At 34.6% G+C, this 23,265-nt stretch overlaps 1 non-coding gene across 1 annotated transcript; it reads right to left on the bottom strand.

Moving 5' to 3' along the window:
* Window positions 1-1,004: 1,004 nt before the first annotated feature.
* Window positions 1,005-1,077, bottom strand: TRNAG-GCC. The gene has a single exon. It is a non-coding gene; the product is annotated as a tRNA-Gly (tRNA).
* Window positions 1,078-23,265: the final 22,188 nt, after the last annotated feature.

Below are 23,265 nucleotides of genomic sequence, written 5' to 3'. Positions count from 1 at the left end.
AAAATCAATTACAACTTTCTAAAATTCATAAGCATCAGAGTCTCTGTGGATATTTGATGACAAAATTGATTTAATTTTGGAAGGATAGACATATTCTTACCTCATTGAAATACAATGATTTCATTAACAGGTATAGTTTACTGTAGAGAACCATTAGTGTGTCAAAGCAGTTTTACCAAAATAAAATTACAAGGCTAGAAACTCTTTTTGTGTGTCAAAATGGACTATTGATATTTCCTATACCATGCTGATTATCCAGAATTCTTAATATAGCCAGTCCTTTATTACAAACACTTGATTTAAAAACAAATCCTTCATCTGATTATCTACTGCCATTTAGAGTCAATTGCTGCCACAAATGCCACCTTCTATCAAAATCTGTTTTTGAGGACATCTAACCAGAACTTGTTGCTCTTGGAAGCTTTTTCATATTTACCATAGTAACTAACCTTCTTTGGGTATAGATATACAAATTTAATGATCTACTTAATTATGTACTCTCTTGAGACTTAGAAAACTTAAGAAAGTCCAGAAATCAGATTCAGAAAGACTCGTGGTTCATGACTCATATGAATATTACATGATAGGTAAAATTACTTATGTTAGGCAACTGAGAACTTAAACAGCTCTTTCTGACATAATTTTTATAGGAAATGTTCTGAGTTCTAGACAAGTTACTCAAATATGAACATTTGAAACATTTTATTAATCATTGCTACAATGTCTTCAAACTTCTGTAAAATTTTGTGAGAGCAAGTCTTATGATAAAACACACTTTACAGTATTACTATGATTAAATTTGAATTTTCATCTCCAGGGACTAAATTGCTCTAGATATTTTGAAGAATTACAGTAAATTGAATCAGGGTTAAATTAAAGGAGTTTGGTTAATTATCCTTTAGGTATGATATTTATTTATTTATTTATTTATTTATTTATTTATTTGGCTGTGCCGGCTCTTAGTTGTAACTTGTGGGCTCTTAGTTGCAGCATTCAGTATCTAGTTCCCTGACCAGGGATTGAACCCAGGCCCTCTGCATTGGCAGTGCAAAGTCTTAACCACTGGGCCAGCAGGGAAGTCCCTAGGCATTATGTTTTATAATTTCTTTTTTCATTTTGGGATGTACTTAATGCACATCTAAATAGGGATATAGCAGCCAATGGATGATTCATGTCAGCATGGCAACTTGGCCATAGATACTAACAATATAACACAGACAGATGATGTGATACAAAGACCCTAAGGAGAAAGAAGACAGGAGAGTATATGAGTCTAAAACTAAAAGCAATGATCTTTTTGGATGGTGAAATGTACAATATAGAAAAACAAATGTCTCAGAGGAAGAAAATAATTACATTTTATTCTTCTCCTTCATGAAGACTATATAAGAACCTTTAGAGTAGTATAATAAGTAGACCACACGACCACAAACGCACTCAAGATATCTGAATGATCCACAAGTCACAGAGAAGAAGACGTGTCCAAAATAGTAGGTAAGACATTGAGAAGCACTGTAGCAGGTGCCAGAGCCAAAGCCTTTACAACAAGCCACAGCCTCAAATGCCTGTCATGGTTAATTTTGTATGTTAATTTTGACTGACCTAAGGGATGACCAGATAGCTACAAGAACATTATATCTGGGTGTGTTTATGAGGGTGTTTCTGGAAGAAACTAGCATTTTATTCAGTAGACAAAGTGAAGAGATGAGCCCTCACCAACGTGGGCAGGCATCATCCAATCTGCTGGGGGTCTGAATGGAACACAAATGTGAAGGATGGGTGAGCTCTTGCTCTCTTTTTGAGTTGGGAAGTCCATCTTCTCCTGCACTTTGACATCACCAGAGCTCCTCGTTCTCAAATGTTGATCACAGATTGGGAGTTACACCAATGATTCCCCTGTTCTCAGGCCATCAGAATCAGACTGAATTATACTGAATTGTTTTCCTGGTTCTCCAGCTTGCAAACATCACACTGTGGTACTTCTCAGACCTCCATAATTGGGTGAGCTATGTCCTGTAAGAGAACCCTGACTAATACAATGCCTAAGCTTATGGCTAAGTAAAGAACATTTAAAAGTTGAGGATTTTGCTAGTATTGGAAGTGTGTTGTTTCCATATCTCTAATTTGATATGGAAACAAACACTTCAATTTGAGATATCTCTAACTTGAGGTTTAGAGCAACATTTTTTATTAAACTTACTTATCGTAAACAATGGAAAAAAACAAATCAGAGTAAAATTGTCTCTGTTTGCAGATGACATGATCTTATACAGAGAAAACATTAAAGATTCTACAAAAAAATCTTAGAACTGATAAATTTAGTAAATTTGCAGGATACAACATCAACATACAAAAAGCATTTGAGTTTTTAGAGACTAACAATGAACTATCCAGAGAAATTTAAAAAGCAATTCCATTTGTAATAGCATCAAAAACAATAGAATACTATGGAATGAATTTACCCAAGGAGGTGACAGATCTGTACACAGAAAACTATAGATATTGATGAAAGAAATTGAAGACACAAATAAATGAAAAATGTCCATACTACTCAAAGCAATCTATAGATTTAATTCAATTCCTATGAAAATTCCAATGCCCTTTTTCACAGAGAAGACAATTCTAAAATTCATATGGAACCACAAAAAACTCTGAATAGCCAAAGCAGTCTAGAGAAAAAACAAAGCTAGGGATCTTGATTTCACACTATATTACAAAGTGATAATAATAAAAACCATATGCTACTGGCATAAAAACAGACACATAGATCAATGGAACAAAATAGAGAGTCCAGAAGTAAATCTACATATTTGCGGTCAACATCTCTGACAAGCATGCCAAGAACACAATGGAGAAAAGATAGTCTCTTCCAATAAATGGTGTTGGAAAACTGGATAGCCACATGCAAAAGAATAAAACTGGACCCTCATCTTACATCACTCAGAAACATTAATACAACTTGGATTAAATACTTAAATGTAAGACCAGAAACTATAAAACTACTGGAAGAAAATATAGGAAATATATATTATAGGAAAAATATCCTTGGGTTGGTCTTGGTAATGATTTTGAAAATATGACCCCAAAAGCAAAAATATGCAAGTGGGACTACATCAAACTAAAAAGCTTCTGCACAGCAAAGGAAACAATCAACAAAATGAAAAGTAATATATGGAATGGGAGAAACTATTTGCAAACCATACATCTGATAAGAGGTTAATATCTAAAAGGTTGTAATATCTAAAATGTGTTAATATCTAAGAGGTTGTAAGGAATTCATACAACCCTGTAGCAAAAAGTAATAGTAATAACCTGAGTTTTAAAATGGGCAAAGTATCAGAATAGATTTTTTCCCAAAGAAGACGTCCAAATGGCCAACAGGTACATGAAAAGGTGCTCAACATCACTAAACATCAAGGAAATGCAAATCAAAATTGCAATGAGATATCACCTCACACCTGTTAGGATGGCTATCTCCAAAATGTCAAGAGATAGCAAATGTTGGTGAGAATGTGGAGAAAAGGCAACCCTTATGAACTGTTGGTGGAAATGTCTGTTGGTTCAGCCACTATGGAAAACAGTATAGAGGGTACTCAAAATATTGAAAATAGAACTACCATATGATCTAGAAATCCACTTCTGAGTACTTAGCCCATGGATAAAAAATCAGGGTCATAAAGAGATATTTGCATTCCTGGGTTCATTGCAGCATTATTCACAACAGCCAAAATATAGGGAAAAACTAATTATCCATCAATAGATAAATGCATAAAGAAAATGTGGTATATATACAATATTATTCGGCCATAAAAAAGAAGAAAATCCTGCCCTTTGTGACAACATAGATGAGCCTGGAGGGTATTAGGAAATAAGCCAGCCAGAAAGACAAATACTGTATGGTATTACTTATATGTGGAATCTCAAAAAAAAAAAAAAAAAAATTTAGAAATAGCAGAATGGTGGTTGCCAGAAACTAGGGGGTAAGAGAAATGAGTAGATGTTCATCAAAGGGTACAAACTTTCAGTTATAATTTGTATAAGTTCTAAAGATCTAATGTAAATCATAGTAACTACAGTTAATTAACTGCTGTGTGGTATACTTAAAATTTGCTAAGAGAGTGAAAATTAAAGCATTCTCACCACACATACACACAAAAGGTAACTATGTAAGGCAATGGATATTTTAATAAACTTGATTGTGGTAAATATTTAACAATTATACATACATCAAACCACCACACTATATACTTTAAATATGTACAATTTTAGTTGACAATTATACCTTAATAAAACTTGGGAAAAAGAAAATTTGAACACATGATAATTGCTGGATGTGTCAGACATCTATTTTCATAAGAAAGAAAGGAGAATTTGCACAATTCAAGAAGTAACTTGTTTGGGTAATGGCATCAACTTTGCACTATCTTTTTATTAAGTTTTTTATCATGAGACATATCATACATACAAAAATGTGGGGTGTGTGTGTGTGTGTGTGTGTGTTATGCCAGGCATATAAAAATAATTAATTATAAAGGAGAGAGCATGTGATTATCACTCAAGTCAAGAATGAGAGGACCGGGCTTCCCTGGTGGCACAGTGGTTAAGAATCCGTCTGCCAATGCAGGGGACATGGGTTCAAGCCCTGGTCCAGGAAGATCTCACATGCTGTGGAGCAACTAAGCCCCTGAGACACAACTACTGCGCCTGCGCTCTAGAGCCTGCAAGCCACAACTACTGAAGCCCACGTGCCTAGAGCCTGTGCTCCGCAACAAGAGAAGCCACCCCAATGAGAAGGCTGCGCACCGCAACGAAGAGTAGCCCCCACTCACCACAACTAGAGAAAACCCGCGTGCAGCAACGAAGACCCAATGCAGCCAAAATAAATAAATAAATAAATTCAAAAAAAGGAATGAGAGGACCACCAGAATCTCAGAAGCCCCATGTGAGTGCTCCTCTCCAAAGACAATCCTCTCCTTATCCCCTAGGGATAGTCCACTTTCCTAACTTTCCTAATAAACATTTCCTAGCTCTTCCATGTAGTTTACCACCTATGAAAGAATACATAACTATTATATTTTAATTTTGCCATCTCTGTATTTATATAATTGGAACCATACTGTGTTTGTATTTGGTTCCCTGCTTTTTTCACCAAATATCAGGTTTATGAGGTGTGTCCCGAATTTTCCTTGTGGAACTAAACTTTCTATTCTCAGTTCTTGCCAGGTACTAACTTTCCTGCCAATGTGTAATTCCCAAGAACCTTTATCTATCTATCTATCTATCTATTTATTTATTTGTGTATGTATTTATTCATTATCTACTTCAGTAAGAACATTTATCATAAGAACTACCTTCTTAAATTATTAAGTGTACAATACAGTATTGTTAACTATAAGTACAATGCTATACAGCAGATATCTAGAAATTGTTCATCTTACATAATTGAAACTTTATACCCATTGAATAGCAACTCCCCTTTTCCCCCTCCCTCCCCTGGCAGTCACCATTCTACTCTGCTTCTATGAGTTTGACTATTTTAGATACCTCATATAAATGTAGTCACACAGTATCTGTCCTTCTGAGACTGGCTTATTTCACTTAACATTATGCTTTTAAGTTCATCCATATTGTGACACATTGAAAAGTTTCCTTCTTTTTTAAGACTGAATAATATTCCATTGTATGTATAGACCATATTTTCTTTATCATCTATTCATTTGACCCTGTCAGTATTTCTTTCTCTCCTTGACTTACTATTTGAATCTGAGTTGCTTTTGATCTGTCTGATAATTTATCTCTTTGTTCTCCACTTCCCCTGTTTTCTTTTTTTGGGGGTACTATATTATTTATCAACACATACATTCATAAATCTCTGCAATGAAGCCACCATATCAGTTTCTAAAGCAATTTTAATTCCTATCTAATCCTTACAATTATAATTATCACCTTCCTCTCATCACTTTATCTTTCCTTCTTTGCTTTTCCTTTTCTTCTTGCATATAGAAAAATTTGAGACTGGGCATATTTGGGTAATTAGTATAGACCTTTTATAAGGTAATTAGTAGAGTATCTCTTACAAGGTGATTAGTAGGGAATCCATTATAATATATTGTTTAATATGTATCTTTTTGTGTTTGTATTCTTAGCTCCTAAAAAAAGAAGGGAATCCATAGATAATATAAAACTAAAGTATCCAATTTTTGTACTTTAAGTATTCTTTATACAGAAGACAATTACTGTTAATGAATTAAGTTTCTTTTTAAGCCTATGGGCAAGGCAATATAACTGTCCTCTTTAAATAGCCAAAGCTTGAAACAACAGAGACAATGCAGACTGTGATTGGGTGAATTGAGTTGATTTCCTATCCACTTTGCTCATCTGGTGCTCTACAATTAGAGCCTTCCTTTCAATATTCTACATGTTATGCTTTAAACATTTTTTTTCAAATAAAGCAGATTAATTCATAGTTTGTGCTTTGAGGCTGTGATTTCGGAAGTATGTTAAATATACGATCCTTGAGTACTGGGAATAAATTTAATTGCATTATTGAAATTTCAGGTATGTCTATCATAAAACTAGAAAAGTGTTTGCTGTTTGTTCTTTGGTTTTTGGTAGTATTTAAAAATCTTGAAAAGATTTGATTCAGATTGAAAAAAGTCTTAGTTTTTCTCTTTTTCCCCAAATAATTCGTTGTTATTATCCTGTTTGGCAAAAATAAATGTGCAATATTTCATGAAATCAAGTTGGGCCCCATGATTGTGCTAGTGCAGCATGTCTAGAGGATTTAGCATATGTCATGCCATATGTCCTTTATGTGTTTTTCATTCTAAGCACACTAGGATGAATCATATCCCTTAAAGAGTGTGATATAGTTCCTGTTACTCCTGAAGCCTGTGTGGGTTTGGCACAGTGGGTTTGGCAGGTGGGGGTGGGAGAATCGCTGGTTTTTAGTGAGAAATATCTGAGGATAACTCAATTTTCAAATTCTGATTATTTTGGTTGTCTTCTCTTTTACTTAATTTCTAGCAAACACATAATCTACTTATTATAATAGCACTGTAATATATTTCATGATATGAGAAAGTAAATCTATGCATTTAAAAAAATTGGATTCAAATCATTTTAATTATTTAAAACTAACATTTTAATTCCACTATATTTTCTGCTAGAAATAAATGCCTAAAGGCTAACAATAAAGCAAGACAAAATTTGCTATTAATTATAGTCATAAAAGTTATTTAAGCCCTTATATTTCCCACATATCTGAATAGAGTATAGTATTATCTAAATATAAATATTCCTCTAAACAGTGACTTGTAATCTCTGTGATTATCTATAATAATATGTTTTAATATGTTTTTGTTCAATGACCACAATTATTTTATAATATGAAAGCAATAAAGTCCAGCTCTCTTCTTCATCTTTAAGTAAGCATTAAATGTGTGTCATCCTGGAAAGAAGAGTTGTGGATTGAGCTCAGAACCTTCCTTCACATTTAAATAGCACCAAATACTCAGGTGTAAGTGTTGTATGTGGACTATTGATTGTCTTTTTTCTGCACTGTTTCTGGATGTCATGCCTTGTATACACTGAGTCTTAGACTCACACACAGTTCAGGATTGAATTGAATCCTCTATCTTTACTTTTTCATATTATTGACACTTCTTGTCCTTGAAAGAATTATTCTAAAAGACTAAATTGTTGAAAGAAAGAAAGAAAGAAAAAAAGAAAGAAAGAAGAAAGGAAGAAAGAGAGAAAGAAAGAGGAAGAAGGAAAGAAGGAAGGAAGGAAAGAAGGAAGGAAGGGGGAAGGAAGGGAGGGAGGAAGGAAAGTGGAAGAGGAAGGAATGTGACACTGAACAAGTTAATAAATTTAATAGATTCTACTTTAAATTAATTGATATAATAAAACTTAAAGTGAAAAAGTGGAAAAAATAAAAATATACTGACCTTAACAGTTTTACTAAGCCTTTCCCCTTTCTCTGTCTCTTCCCCTCTCAGGCTCCTTCAACTTTTCAATATACAATTTATCAACACAAACATTTTAAAAATGTCCTTGTCATTGAGATGGTCTCCATTTAGATGAAACTTTGCAAAGAGAGAGGAAAACCTAATAGGTTCATTCTGTTTATGCTTTGTTAAAAGTCATAATAAGAGTTTATTTTGTGTATATGACAACTGGTTTATAAATAAGAAGGACGGACAGGCAGTTCTTGTGGCGGAGTATTTCTTTCTGAATTTTTCTTTAATATTCTATTGAAATGTAACATCTGACCTACATGAAAATAAATTGTGTTATGAGTTATTGCAAGGGATCCAGTCTTTAAAAACCCTCATTTAATAATTTTACAGTATAAAATAGATAACAAATGAGAACCTGCTGTATAGCACAGGGAACTCCACTTCACTGTACAGTAGAAACTAACACAACATTGTAAAGCAACTATACCCCAATAAAAAAATGACAAAAAATAATGATTTTACATAAGATTATGCCTAAATACAAATTAAGCAATCAAAAATGCATATTGAGTTGCTGAGCCACATAATTTATTTATTTACTCAATTCTTTATTACCTTTGTAGGCAAAGATTCCTTCTTCCTCTCACAGCCAAAATGCAAAAATAATGTGGAGGCAGAAAAGGTAGTAGAGGTGGCCATGAAAGAATACCAAAAGAAGGGGGATGTGAGGGGTAAAGTGATATGAGGAGAGATTAGCTGATGTTAATGTTGGGGCAGGAAGAAAAACCATGGAGGAAAGGCTCTGGGACATGACCAAGGTAGCAAGAGCTTCAGATCTCTGCCTTTTTTTTTTTTTTTTGTCAATTTGCACTTTTCTCTCTGTCCTTCACTGTGCTTGAAGCATCTGTATTTGTGACAATTGACTTTTTAGTTATTCTCTTTTTTTAAATTAGTAACACAAAAAAAGTTTCTAGTACATGATTTACCATTTTTTTACTCCTAATATCCTCCTTGAATGTATCCTACCTCACATTAGACCATTCTGTTTTCACACAAGGTACATTTACTGTGCATGTACTTTGTGTCTGTACATCTTCTCCTTAACTTAGTAGCTAACATGTAAACAGGTAAAATGTGGTCCTGTGTGTTCTAAACAATACAGTGCATGAACAAACTAGCAATTCATATACCACCTTAAAGATTAATCCTCATTTAGGTGCATGTATAGAGCATTAAATTATGAATAGTTATGGTTATAGAAAATTATTTAAATTAAGGCATTTCTAATAATTTAAACAAGTAAAAATTGTAAAAAATAAAAAATCATATTCTTAGGCATATACAAAAATGATTCTTGTTAAGGAATATTATCAAATTATATATAATGACAGTATTTGATTTACATTCTACTGTTGTAAAGATCTCTTTCAATTCTCTGTTAACTTTATTAATTGCTTCTGTGAAATGTAAGCAGGGGTTTAATAGGTTATTATATTGCAAGGTCTTTTTCAAAGTGGTTTTGTACTTGTTCATCTCAATTCATCTTGAATTTGTGTTTATTATTTTGGAGTTTAATGTGTATCCCTCTCTGATTAGATTGGAATGTGTTTGGTGTTTAAACTGTTCTAGATGATAATTGGCCTTAGCAAGACAGGATCTAAAAATAAAATGAGAAAATCAAATAAATCTCTAGCTCATTATTCTAAGAGAAAAAGTGCTTTATTTTTAAAGGAGAAGCAGCTCAAAACTGTGTCATTCTTTGTGCTCTATCCTTTTCTGAACTGCAATTTCAATATGATTTGACAGGATGTATCACTAGAGATATTTATTCACAATACATGGTTTTTCCCTAAATTCTTTCCATTTAGGAACAGTTCCAATGTTTGTGTATTTTACTTTGTTGGATTTAGCACTTTTCCCCTTTGGTTTCTCATTTGGCAGTTGGTCTATTATTTTTCATAAGATTGACTGTACTCTGTATTGCAGGAAATTATAGAGTACTGAATGCTCAAAGATGAGTGAAAGTTGTTCATTTTCTTCAAGTTACTGATGGTTCAATGTCAGATATGTAATCAATGATTATAATAAAGTGGCATAAAAATTGTGGCAAAGGCCATACAAATTGTGGCAGAGGCTCATAATAGCCTGCATAATAGAATAGGCTTGTGGCATAAGGCTTGTCTGGGGAATTCCTCCAAGTTATAATTTCTAGCATAACAGCTATGACACACTCCCTATATTATGCATTTCATTAGGACCTTAAAATTTTCCTTTGCTAGATCTTTCATTTTTTTCCTAATAGTGCAATCCATTTCCATTTATTAATTTAAAATTCAAGGTCTTAAATATTCGTTATTTGCCCTTCACCGAATGAATCATGATGTCGTTCTTGTCCTTTCATGCTTAAGTTGTAAGGAAATTCACAGAGGGAAAGGTAAAAGGAAAGATGGATTAATAGTGGGGGATGTCAGTCAACAGAGTGGCAGGAATGTGCCAGATCCATTCAGAACATAATCACAGAAGTAGCAACATCAAATCTCAGCTTTCTAAGCCAATTTCTCTATTGTCTCACTTTGAACTGAGTTTTCAAGGATGGATAAGACCTAGAGTATACTTAAAGTTCTCCACTCCTGAGATTTATGATGGATTTCTAGTTAATTCATGTTTTGAAAAATGTTTACATTTAATTCTCATAAATGAAGAAGCTGACCTATAATTTTAAATCTGGGTATAACATGCTTGGAGAAGTGGATAGTAGCCTGCCAAAATGTCAGCTAGGCCAATGTACACCTAGCTTTGCCATACAATATATGGCTCAATTTATTTTATAAAATAATATTTACTGAGTGTTTTTATATGATCCAGTTACTCTACCTTATAAATAAAACAAAATCTCTCTGAAACGAGCTTAGAGTTCTGTATGAAAGATGTATGGTAGTTTTTATTAATAGTCTCAATTTTTTATTCTTTCTGTTATCTATACCTTTCACTACATGAATTCTCCTTTGCCATGTGGTGTGCTTTGGTCAATGTGAGGTTAGCACATGTGACAAAAGCAGAGGTTTAAAGTGTCCTCATGTGCTGCACTAATGAGAAGTACACACCAGTGAATCCTGCCTGTTTAAGAAAACTGGAAGACACGTGAAGTATATCTAGACTCAAACTACAGCTTGGAGCCAAGTCCAAGCTAATCCTAGATTGTCTGACTCCTAGTCCATGAGTCAATCATCAGACCCATGAATTAGAATAACAGTTGTTGCTTTAAGCCATTGAGTTTTGTTGTGATTTGTTACTGGCATTACTGTTATAATAGTTGGCTGATACAATAAGAAATGTTAAACTGTGAGTTATTAAGTGCTATGACAAATATGCGTGGATAGTCTGGAGCAAAAAGGAGAGATTTCCAACTCTTTCTGGTAAATTTATAGGCTTGAGAACAGAGGCAGCTTCTAACCTATGTTTTAAAGGTGAAACCACTCTGCAAATTATGTAAATGAGGAGCATTTTGAACAGAAATAATAGCATGCAAAAAGTTATAAAAGGTGTGAAAATGCATACAAAATTCAGAGAACATCAATATTTCTATACATCTAAAACAGACTATGCAGAATAAAGTGATATAAAATTAAACAAAAACATAATTAGTCAAAATTTATATTATTTACTAAATTCTAAATACTTTACAAATATTCATTCATTCATTTATCAAATAGGTATTAATTATTTATTCCATGCTAAACACGTTTTTAGGGAATACAGTGGTGAATAAAGTCAATAGAAAGGGAATAGATCCAAAAAAAAAAAAGACAAATCAATAAATAACTTAAGCTTATGATAAATGCTAATAAAAGTGAGAAAGACTGGTTTTTGATCATATACTCCTGCAAAAAATAATAGTCTAAAACACAGTGGCTTAAAACAAAACTATGTTATCATTTCTTATGATTCTGTTGTTTGGGCTCAGCTGGACAGTTCTGAAGCATATGATATTAGCTGGAGTCGTAGTCATCTGGGAGATTTGATAGGGTGAGAGGTCCAAGATAGCTAATTCATCACTTTGTTGCCTTGGTAAAAACAGCTGAAAGATTGAGATTATCTGGCCTACTGGGGCCATTGGGCCTTTCTCTCTTTCCATGTAGTCTCAGAGTCTTCCCTATTCTACATATCTTCTGTACACCATCCCTCCATGAAGTCTCTCTAATAAGGAAAGCAGATTCCTTACATGGTGGCTCAAAAACAGAAACTCTAAGGTCTTCTTAAAATATAGCCCCAAAACTGGCAAAGTTTACTTCTGCCATATTTTACTGGCTAAAGTGAGACCCAGGGCCAGGCCAGATTCCATGAGAGAGGGGACAACACAAGGGCATAAATATTGGAAAGCATGGTTCACTGGAGATTATCTTTGGAGAATAGCTACCACAGCTGGAGTGGAGATACTTCCCACTGAGTGATCAGCGAGCACTCCTCTAAGGAGATAGCATCTGACCTGAGAGCTGAGCGAAGGAAGAAGGAGCCAGTTATGTAGCATCCTGAGGGAAGAGCACTTCAGCAAGAGGAAATGCAGTATGAAAATACAGAGATGAAAATTTTGGTGTGTCTGAAGAACAGATAGAAGTTGGAATACCAGTGTGGCTAGTGTCAAAGTGAAGGAGGAGACAAGGGTATAAAAAGAGTTTGGAGAGGTAGTAAGGACTAAAATCATAAAGGACTTTACAGGCCTTGGTAAAAGTTAGGAAAAGTACTATAGAAAGAATGGAAAGTTAATAAAAGGTTTGGTTTTGGTTTTATTTATTAAGTAGAGAGGTGGTATGATTTGAATATTATTTTAAAAAAAGATCAATCTACCTCTTGTACAGAATAAGAATTCTAACAAGAAAAAGAATGGAAACAGGGAAACAAGTTAGTAGGTAACTGCCATAGTCCAGGAAAAAGGTGTTAGTGATCTTGAAGGGGATTAATGAAGATAAAGAGAACTAGAGACTTTCAAGAAATATATTTTGGAAGTAAAGCCAACAGGACTTGCTGATGGATTGACATTGGAGGAGGGGTTAGAAAAAGGACACGACACTCAACTGGGTTTTTGGCTGGGTGAGTAATGTGTGCTATAAATGATGCGGATAACCCTGGGCAACTGTATTTGACATTTGGCATCCCAGCATTTTCACCCCTTTCTATGGATGGAGAGCATTCTGCCTTGAAAGTCTTGTCCTTATTAGAAGCAGACTGTGCCCAATATTTACTTGCCTGACCTCTGTCACAGTATAGGCATATGCCCTGGGATGGCTTAAACAATGTATGTGTCTCTGATTTATATCTATTTATTTGAAGAAACTATGCAGTATCCATCCTGGAGAGCATGTTCAAAGCATCAGCAGTCATATCAAGTTATGGGATGCAATTATTGTAGCAGAAGCATGCAGTGTTTGATATCAGGATAATTGACTCTATAAGTGATGTAGTCTGTCCCTAGCAGGGATAATGCACATGTTTTCAATAGACCATTCTGCGGCATGATTTTGGACATTATAGCTGCTTAAACTCTGGGACGAGCCATGTGCTCTAGAATTTCTATAAAGGGATGAGACATAGAATATGTTAAAACACACTCATACAAATGGTGGAAGATCAATCCCATGAACATGCCAGGATCTTCAGTAAAGTTTCTGAGAGCTTGGTGATCTTGGTACAGCTTTGTAATATAAACTACAAGGAGAAGGACAACTTGCCACGCTTTGTTCTATCTACCACTAAGAAAGAGGCACAATACTTCTTTGGTTTTAAAAAGCACCCTCTATCATAAAGCATGTTGTTTCAACCTATTTTCCAGGTGAGCAAAAGCCTTTGAGTTTTGAAAGAAACAAAGAGTGGAAGGAAGGCTTATACATGCTGTAGTGCAAGAAGCTCTACCACTTAGCCTTTATAACCCAGACAATAAAATTATCTGCAGCATCTGAATGCTTGTGGAGATGGTGACAAGTCCCATTAGGATAACATGAGAATTCTCTAAGATTTTTATCTTCTTTCAATTCTTACTAATGCAGTCATGCAGATGATGAAATCTGGCTCTCAGCAACAGGTAACATACAACATGTGCTGTCCATCCTATACTGAATGCTATCTAATCCACAAACCCATAAAGTTTAATATCCTTTACCTATTAAGTGGAAGTTTATATATGAGGTGATCTCAAGCAGTTATTGAAAGCACAGGTCAATAGCAGGAGCAGATGGCTTGTAACCATTGTTGTCTACTTCTCCCATTCGCCAAATTTCTTATATCCTACAGCTTCACACAGATGTCCCTGTGGCTATTTGAAATGAAGAAAAAGCCTTACAGTTGCTACTCTATGTTTTTACTCAAGCAAGGCAGAACTCTATGTACAGAACTCTTTTATATCCCAAGTGGAGAAAATAAATGTCCCCAGTGTGCAGAACTTCTGGAAGTACATCAAGATGTACCCTCTGCTTGGAATGCTAGATGGCTTGAGGTAAGGAAATACATAGATACTTGAACAATGGCTAAGATTTGGCTAGAGAGTCAGACACATGAAAGGAGCAGTATTAGGAAATTACTAGTAAAGAGGTTAGGGGAAGAGCTATACAACATAATATTACTCAACCATAAAAGAGAATGAAATCTTGCCATTTCTGATGACATGGATGAAACTAGAGCGCGTTATGCTAACTGAAATAAGTCAGATAGAGAAAGACAAATACTGTATGATTGCACTTATATGTGGAATCTAAAAATGAAAACAAATGAACAAACGTAACTAAACAGAAACAGAATCATAGATACAGAGAACAAACAGGTGGTTGTCAGAGGGGAAAGGGGTGGGAAGGATGAGAGAAATAGGTGATTAACAGGGGCACACTTTCCATTACAAAATAAATGAGTCATGGTTATGAAATGTACAGTGTGGGGAATATAGTCAATAATTATGTAATATCTTTACATAGTGACAGATGGTAACTAGACTTACCATGGTGATCATTTTGAAATGTATAGAAATATAGAATCACTATGCTGTTTGTGTACCAGGAACTAACACAGTGTTGTAGGTCAAATATACTTCCAAAACAAACAAACAAAAAAACTAACAAACAAATAAATTCATCAAAAACAGATCAGATTTTTGGTTACTAGAGGTGGCAGTTGCAGGGAGGAGAAATTGGTCAGAAGGTACAAACTTCCAGTTATAAAATAGGTACTAGGGATGTACTGTACAACATGATAAACATAATTAACACTGCTGAAAGTTACATAGAAAAGTTGTCAAGAGAGTAAGTCCTAAGAGTTCTCATCACCAGGAAAAGATATTTATTTTGTGCTTCTTTAATTTTGTGTCTATATGAGATGATGGATGATCACTAAATGTATTGTGATAATCATTTCATGATGTATGTAAGTCAAATCATTATGCTGTACACCTTAAACTTATACAGTGCTGTATGTCAATTACATCTCAATAAAACTGGAAGGAAAAGAAAAAAGAATGGATTCTGGGGCCAAACAGCCTGGGTTCAAATCACAGTTCTACCTCTTAAATATTTTGTTATCTTTGCCAAGTTTCTTCTGCCTCAATGCTTCTATATCCAAAATGGGGATAAGAATTATACCTAAATTATGGGAGTGTTAATAAGATTAAAATACCTGTAACTTTCTCAAGAAATGTCTATCTTATTATCTATTTACATTAATAATTAATTTAAATAAATGCATTAAGTGTCTTTAAGAGAGGAAAATAATATTGATATTATAAAATTTTATCTTACATCCTGAAAAGTCAACTATTCCTGCTAAAATATTTTTACTAGCATAACTTTAATCACTTAATTTAACTAGGGAAAGAGAATATATGCATTAGCTCTCACTTTGTGATGGAGGAAATGTCTCTGTGAGCAGAGCTGTCCCAACAGTAGTTAGGGTTAACTCTCTTACTCTTTCTACTGCCAATAAAAAAGACAAACAGAAAAATCCCATCTGTCCATGTGACAAGTCCAAAATCAGACACCTGCGTGGCAAATATGCATAGCAATGAGTATCACTGATGCTCTATATTTAGTATAAACCATATGCTCAATGATTTACTTAAATTTAATTGAGAGGATGATCCATTATAGAAAAAGTCCACAGAGCAATTACGGAGCAACATGTTTTGCTGCTCTCATCTCATCTTTCCTCCTTTAGTCCCAGATGTTATGAGCACTACAGAGATGTTAGTCAGTTTGTTAATTTATTGTCAGACTGTTAAGGGTTTATGAAGATTTTGACCCATTTTGCTACATTCGTTTTACCAGAAAGATTAATTATAACTGTCTTGGGGACAAAAGGAACACAGTAGGATATCATATGTTATATTTGAATGGTTAGTGCTTTCACCAGACACTTGAAGCATTTGTGCATTCCTAATCTTTGAGTGTGTGATTTGCCTAGAGAACAGAAGAAATAAAGGGAGCTGGCAGGTATGTATATTTCCTAAGTGATGTTACCTGGTTCCTCAACCCTTATATCTCTAAAGAAAAGTCCATAAATTTCCTAGACTTCCAATAACTCTAGTATTTTATTCAAGGGCTTTTAATCTGTATTTTATTCCTATGTTTTAAAAGTTGTCACTTAATATTTAGAAAATTTAAAAATAATTCATAAAATTCTAGCCCAGGCCATTAGTAGAGTTCTTCAAACAAAATGTGGTTCACTTTTTCAAGTTGATTTAAAGGAAAACTCATGGTGTAGGTTTTGCCCTAATTTAGCCCAATGCAAACATATGTTGATCCAGTGATGTTGCTTAGACATGGACTCCGTGAGTCAAGGTTTCCTCATCTATTAATGGGGATACTCGAGGTCCACACTAGTGGAAAGGGTTATTGTATAGATTAAACAAAATAATATGTATAAAAGTGTTTTCAATATGATAATGGGCAGTACTGTATTGAGATTACTATTTTTTCATATTTCTTCATGTCATTTCTCCAGCTATACTCCAATTTCTACAAGGATAGAGAATATTCTATGGAAACTAATATGGTACTAATACAGATACTTCTAATAAAATTTGGGACCTAGAAAGCACTCATAAAATACATCTTGAATTGCATTGACTTCTACTTACTTAAATACCCTATGTAAATGAAAGTTGCCAGGTACAAAATACAAAACTTAAAGAAAATAATGATCAAATAATTCAAATAATAATGATCAAATAATTCAGGGGAAAACTATATAAATACACTAAACCAGTGTTGCTCAAAATGTCTTCTGCAGACCGGCAGCAGCAGAATCACCTGGGAACTTGTTAGAAATCCTACAAATCCTCAACTCCGGCTCTGACCTAGTGACTCAGAAGCTCCTGGGGTAGAGGCAAACAATCTGTTTTAACAAGCCCTCCAGCTGATTCTGTTGTATGCTGAAGTGTGAGATGTCCTGCTCTAAACAATTATGGTATGTTGGAAATATTTGTTTTTGTGATTATGTAGAATCTCCTTCAGGAGTGTAGGGGTATGAGGGCCACCATCATTCCATAACAACAATTTAATTACTATACTTTAGTAAAGGAACTGCACTAAAACCCATTTGGAAAAAAACCATGAGAGAGCTTTAATCCTCTAGTATAGGCAGCACTGTCCAATAGAACTTTCTGCAATTATAGAAGTACTCTGTATCTGTGCCGTCCAATTAAAATGTGCCTAATGTGACTGAGAAACTGAATTTTTAATGTTATTCCATCTTAATAATTTCAGTTTAAATAGCTGCATATGGCTAGTGGTTACCACATTAGCACAAATCTAGGGGATCTTTCTCTAATGGAGGCTGTTAGGTATTGTATGAAGATCTTCAACATTAAATAAAATGGGATTTTTAAAAAAAATGGCATGAAGTACAATGAGAGGGGTTAAATTCTAGAGAAACTGGCATTTGAGTTGGGCCCTGGAGAACAGGATAGAACTTCAAAAGACTGAAATGGGAGATATTATAGACAGAGGCTATGACATACTAGAAAAATGCAGTGAAGTACAAGTTGCAGAAATTGCCCAAACTGGTTTGTGTGCAAAATATATGTTGTGAAATTGTGGAAAATAAGGATGGAAACTTCGCTGCATCCAGAATATGAAAGGCTAAAAAGTTAGGGTTTTATTCTCTATTCTTTAAAAAAATCACGAATATTTCAGGTAAAGTAATGATGGAATTGGAAAGACAGTTAATTGCACAGAATACATTAAGTAAAGGAAGGAAACAAGAAACAATCCCGGAGACCCAGTGAAATGTAATTTGGGGGCTATAAGAGTTCTCATTTAGCCATGTTTCAGTTTAATTAAGTTATTATTTGAATACCTGTTATAAATCCAACATTTGCTTGTACACTAATTCTCAACATTAACAAAAGTGTTGTCTACTTTAGCCAGTTTCTAGATCTCCCATTCGCTGCTCTAAGTTAAAATCTCCAAGTGTGGGGCCCAGGAATCTATAAAATATTCAGCAAGTTCAGTGGTGATTATTTAGAGCACATTTTAGAACCATTGGGCAAATGATAAATAATAAGAACTTGACTTAGATGGGTCATGTATATAGTTAAGTAAATATAAATATTTAGTGATTTGGCTGCAATATTTGCCGACCTATGACTTGGATTGATTTTGACTTACACTGATTTTCACTTCTCTATTTCTCTGTACGATTCTCATAAGATTAATGAGTTCTAAGAACCTGCTATGTGAGCTTTTAAACCTACAGGGTCACACAAAGTGACATGTCAGATTAAGTCAATGAGCTCTACAATTTAGCCCAGAATCACTTTCACCTGAAGTAATAAGATACTTTAGGAAAGGGAATTGGTTGTTAAACTGTTTAAATGATCACATCAGGGAGCTTCCCTGGTGGTGCAGTGGTTGAGAATCTGCCTGCTAATGCAGGGGACACGGGGTTCGAGCCCTGGTCTGGGAAGATCCCACATGCCGCAGAGCGGCTAGGCCCGTGAGCCACAACTACTGAGCCTGCACGTCTGGAGCCTGTGCTCCGCAACAAGAGAGGCCGCGATAGTGAGAGGCCCGCGCACCGCGATGAATAGTGGCCCCCGCTCGCCGGAACTGGAGAAAGCCCTCGCACAGAAATGAAGACCCAACACACCCAAAAATAAATTAAAAAAAAAAAAAAAAAAAAAAAGATCACATCAGTGTGGTACATTACTATGTGGTCGGATATATCCCAAATGTGTATTCCCAGTAAGTTCACATTCCCCATTTTGCAGGGTTAGGAGTCATTATCCTATGCTCCTCTTGTTGTTGGGATTGTCCTTCTTATTAGGAGAGGACTCTATGTGGAATACCTTTCTATACCAATTTCTTTGAGAGAAGGGGCCTAAAACAGTAACATGAATGCATGTCCAGGCCTTTATGATTATATTGTTAGTTACGAATATGTAATAAAAAGAAGTTCCTGTATTCCTTATATACAAGGTATTTCTTGTGTAACTTGCACCCTGTTAGCTAGTAAAGCGTTTCTAACAAAGAGAAATATTTTCTTGTATTCATATCCCTTGCAGCCTGTTTAGACTCCAATTGACTAGGAGCATGCAGTTCAACTCAGAAAAGAAAAAGGAGTGGGGAAAAATTCTAAATGTGATGCTGATGGAGACAAGGTCCATTACCCCATAGGCGTTTATTTTGACTATAATTATATTTAAGATGCCACAATCACAATGCTGTTACACTAAGCCTGGAAGTTGCAGCGATTCCAATGGTGTGTCAATGACAGCAGTAATCAGAATGAAAGGAGTCACTTCTTTCTTCTCAGCCACAGTGAAATGAATTGTGCTGTTCACAGTCTTCATTGAGAAGGTAAGTGATTGAATTGTGAAACATGGACATTTTCCTGACTTCATTTTACCAGCGATGAATTCTATTTCCTGCATGTTGAAGTAACTTCTGTTCATATACTGCTTTTGATATATGAAATGAGAGTAATGGACACACTTTATAAAAATGAATGTACATTCCCACTTGGCTTCAGAATTCCGTTCCTCCTACCTGCTGCAATTGATTAAAATATCAGCATTCATCAGGGAATTCTAAGCACTGTAAATTTCTCTGGCCCCCATGGTGTGTTAAAGATTTTTCTCCCCATAATTTAATTCTGTTTCCTAACTATCTGCATATAGCTGGTGCATCATGGAGGCTGAAAAATTGGGAATCTGCAGCCAGAAAATAATACAACAACAAACATTTACATTCCTTACGTTAAATATTTATAAAAATTTAAAGACTGCTAGGAACTTCTTCCATTTTTAATTATAATCATGAAAGTGAAAACTGTTCAGTTTCCCTCTGAAGAGACACTTTATTATACACTGAGATAGTGTTTTTTTTTATTAATGCTAGTCAATTGTTATTATTTCTTAATACCACTCCTATTACTCTGTGCAATTTTATAGCTCAACTATAATGTTCATTGTGAAATAATTCACATTATAATAACAATGAAGTTTTGCAAAATGGTCCATATAAACCTGGTAAATAATAAAACAGCAAGTTGACTATGTTCTAATGGACTTTTAAATATGAGTTAATAGTGTTCTTTTCCAAGATTTTTTTTCTTTATGGTTGAAATTCCTGAGCCCTGTGAAATAGAAGAATGCTCTCCTTTCTCCCACATTCTAGTGCACTACGCTTACACACAGTCATTCTTACAGTAGCCATGTTCACACGTGTAGCTACCCTCCCATCCACCCACTTCTTAAAAGTTGGGGCAAACTTCATGTCTTAAAATGAAGCTGACATTGCACAATAACAATAACCCATTCATTTTAAGCTGTATGCTCATGGCCATTTTATAAGAGCAATAGGATAAACTTGGCTTTGACTATAAATAAAACATAATAAGTAAATCTGACATATGAAATGAGTTGTGCACATCTAATCTTGTTGCATAGCAATCAGGCAAACCTGGTAAAAAAAACTTAAAAATTATCATAACTGAAATTGCATTTACAAATAAAACTATTTATATATATTGTTTCCTACAATATTATAATTAGTAATGAAATATGCAAAATTAAATTTAAATACCACGAAACCTTGAGCCAATTCATTGTCGTGGCTGTTTTCTAGGTCTCTTCTTTCCAGACCCCTAACGCACCTTCCCCCCAAATTGTTGATCCAGTGTCTGCTTTCTGTCTTCACTTATCCCACTTCTTCTAACTTACTAAAATCTAGTGTATGTGAGTTCTGGGGGGCTAAATCCAATAGGAATTCTGTACCCCAAGCCTGCCCAGTACTGATGAGGCAATCTTGAGAGTACAGCAACAGGGTGTGGTATATCTGGTAAACCTTGCATGAGCATTTAAGGAAGGCAGGCCACCAGGCCATTTTGTACCAGCAGGGGATGATAATGTTGGAGTTCAGAGGCCTTATACTTTATTAAGCAAGGTAGGAGGACGAGCTGTGGTTTCTGGAAAGATTTAAAAACTCAGATAAGTCCCATAAAATGGCAAAAGAACAGGAGTATATTTTAAAGGCTGGTATATGAAAAAGCAGACAAAAAAGTGAGTAAGACGAAGGAGAAAATTTCGGTTCAAAGTTCTCAGGAAAATGTGATAAAATGGGCTTGATGCAAAGGTGGCAAAGGTGGGATTTAAATACACTGGAGGAAGGGTAGTCTCTTCATGGACATATCTCTTTGCTAGATACTTTATAAAGTATACCATAGTTTCCAGCTTTTATGTGTCAATGGTTAATGACTACACATATTTGTAACATATCTAGAGGTAACCATGTAACGAACAGCACTCTTAGTAGTGAGGACTGAAAAGCAAACACCTTTGATCCCTTAAGAAAATTGAAATCATTTTTTTAAAGAAACATACGTGAATTAAAAGACTCAAATTTCCATTAGGGATACATTTCCTCTAGGGAATCCCTAAACTACTTACTAAAACAAATGGGGACTTTAGAGCACAGAAATGCTACACATGTGCTTTAGAAATTCAGATTCCTATCCAATAACAATTTGCTTCTCTGAGAAAAAAGTCAGATGAATTAACCAGTCCTACTTATCTGGTGTTGCTTCTGCTGCTGCTTTCAACTGAATATAGTTCATAACTGCTTCAAAAGAAACCGAGGGAAATTGAATGTCCTTTCTTTTTCAACATATGGACCCTACTCTTGAGTACTGGAATTGCATTTCATATCTGGTTTGGAACTCAGTTCTTGAGAGCTGAACATAATCATCCTTAATCCTTTTGGCTGCTTACCTATTACTTTGAAGAGTAGGCAGAAATGTGCCTCTATTGAGTTTGCTCTCCAATCTCTGCTTCTTTAAAGAGTGCAGCTGAATAATCTATATTTCAAAGAAAGATGACCTTTACTTGATTTAATGGAATCTCTCTTTCAATATCTGAAATGAGAAAGTGATTAAAACTTTGGTTGATAGGCAAGATGTATTTTAGGAATAGATAAGCATAAAGGTCAGACACTGTCAGAAAGGATTTTGACTTTTTTAAATATTTAAGTACTTCATAGGAATCATGGTTTATGCATTAATAGTATATTTTTAAGTTTGATTAAAAGTCCTGCATTTTTTTATAATTCAAAATTGGTTTCTGACATAAAGATATTGGGCATGGCAGGTATATTTTTGTTGAGATTTTCATGGATACTGGATCTGTTCTCATAAGATCATATGAAAAGATAATGGTCATTTAACACACAGCTTTGGAGATTTTTAAATTCTGTTTGACATACTCTGCAATTATAATTAATTTGAATTTCAATAGCCATGTTTTAGTGCCATCTACAATTTAAGGAATTTCTCTCAACAAATTAATAGGAAAAGAAATATCACATTTATTGAGGTCTTATGAGGTACTAGGTATCTAGGTGCTTTGCAAGGATCAATTAATTTAATACGCACCTACACCTTTTGACCCATAGTAGAGGTTTGTTGACAAAATGAATGAGGAACTTTATGAAGCAGGTTGTGTTTTTATTAGCCCCATTTTATAGATGGGAACTCTGTGACACAGAGAAGTTAAACTGTTTGCCCAAGATCATGAGATGAGTAAGTGATGGAGATGGGTTTCGATACAGGTCTTGAGCTACAGCCTAAATTCCTAAACATGATGCCCTGCCATGTGTTCTTACTATTAATAATAGCATATAACTTATATTTGTTTAGCATCTTATGTTGTACAAAACACTTTTGCTCACCTTTCCTTTATTCCTAATTACACTGCAGAATATGTATATTTCCTTCTTTTAAAGATTTCCAACCACACTAGTTATCAGTATCTACACTTTATAGGTAAGTTCTT

This window comes from Balaenoptera musculus, chromosome 5, assembly GCF_009873245.2.
Source record: "Balaenoptera musculus isolate JJ_BM4_2016_0621 chromosome 5, mBalMus1.pri.v3, whole genome shotgun sequence".
NCBI classification, from domain to species: domain Eukaryota; kingdom Metazoa; phylum Chordata; class Mammalia; order Artiodactyla; family Balaenopteridae; genus Balaenoptera; species Balaenoptera musculus.
The sequence above is the reverse complement of the archived record's forward strand: the minus strand, read 5'-3'. Positions and strand labels throughout refer to the sequence as shown.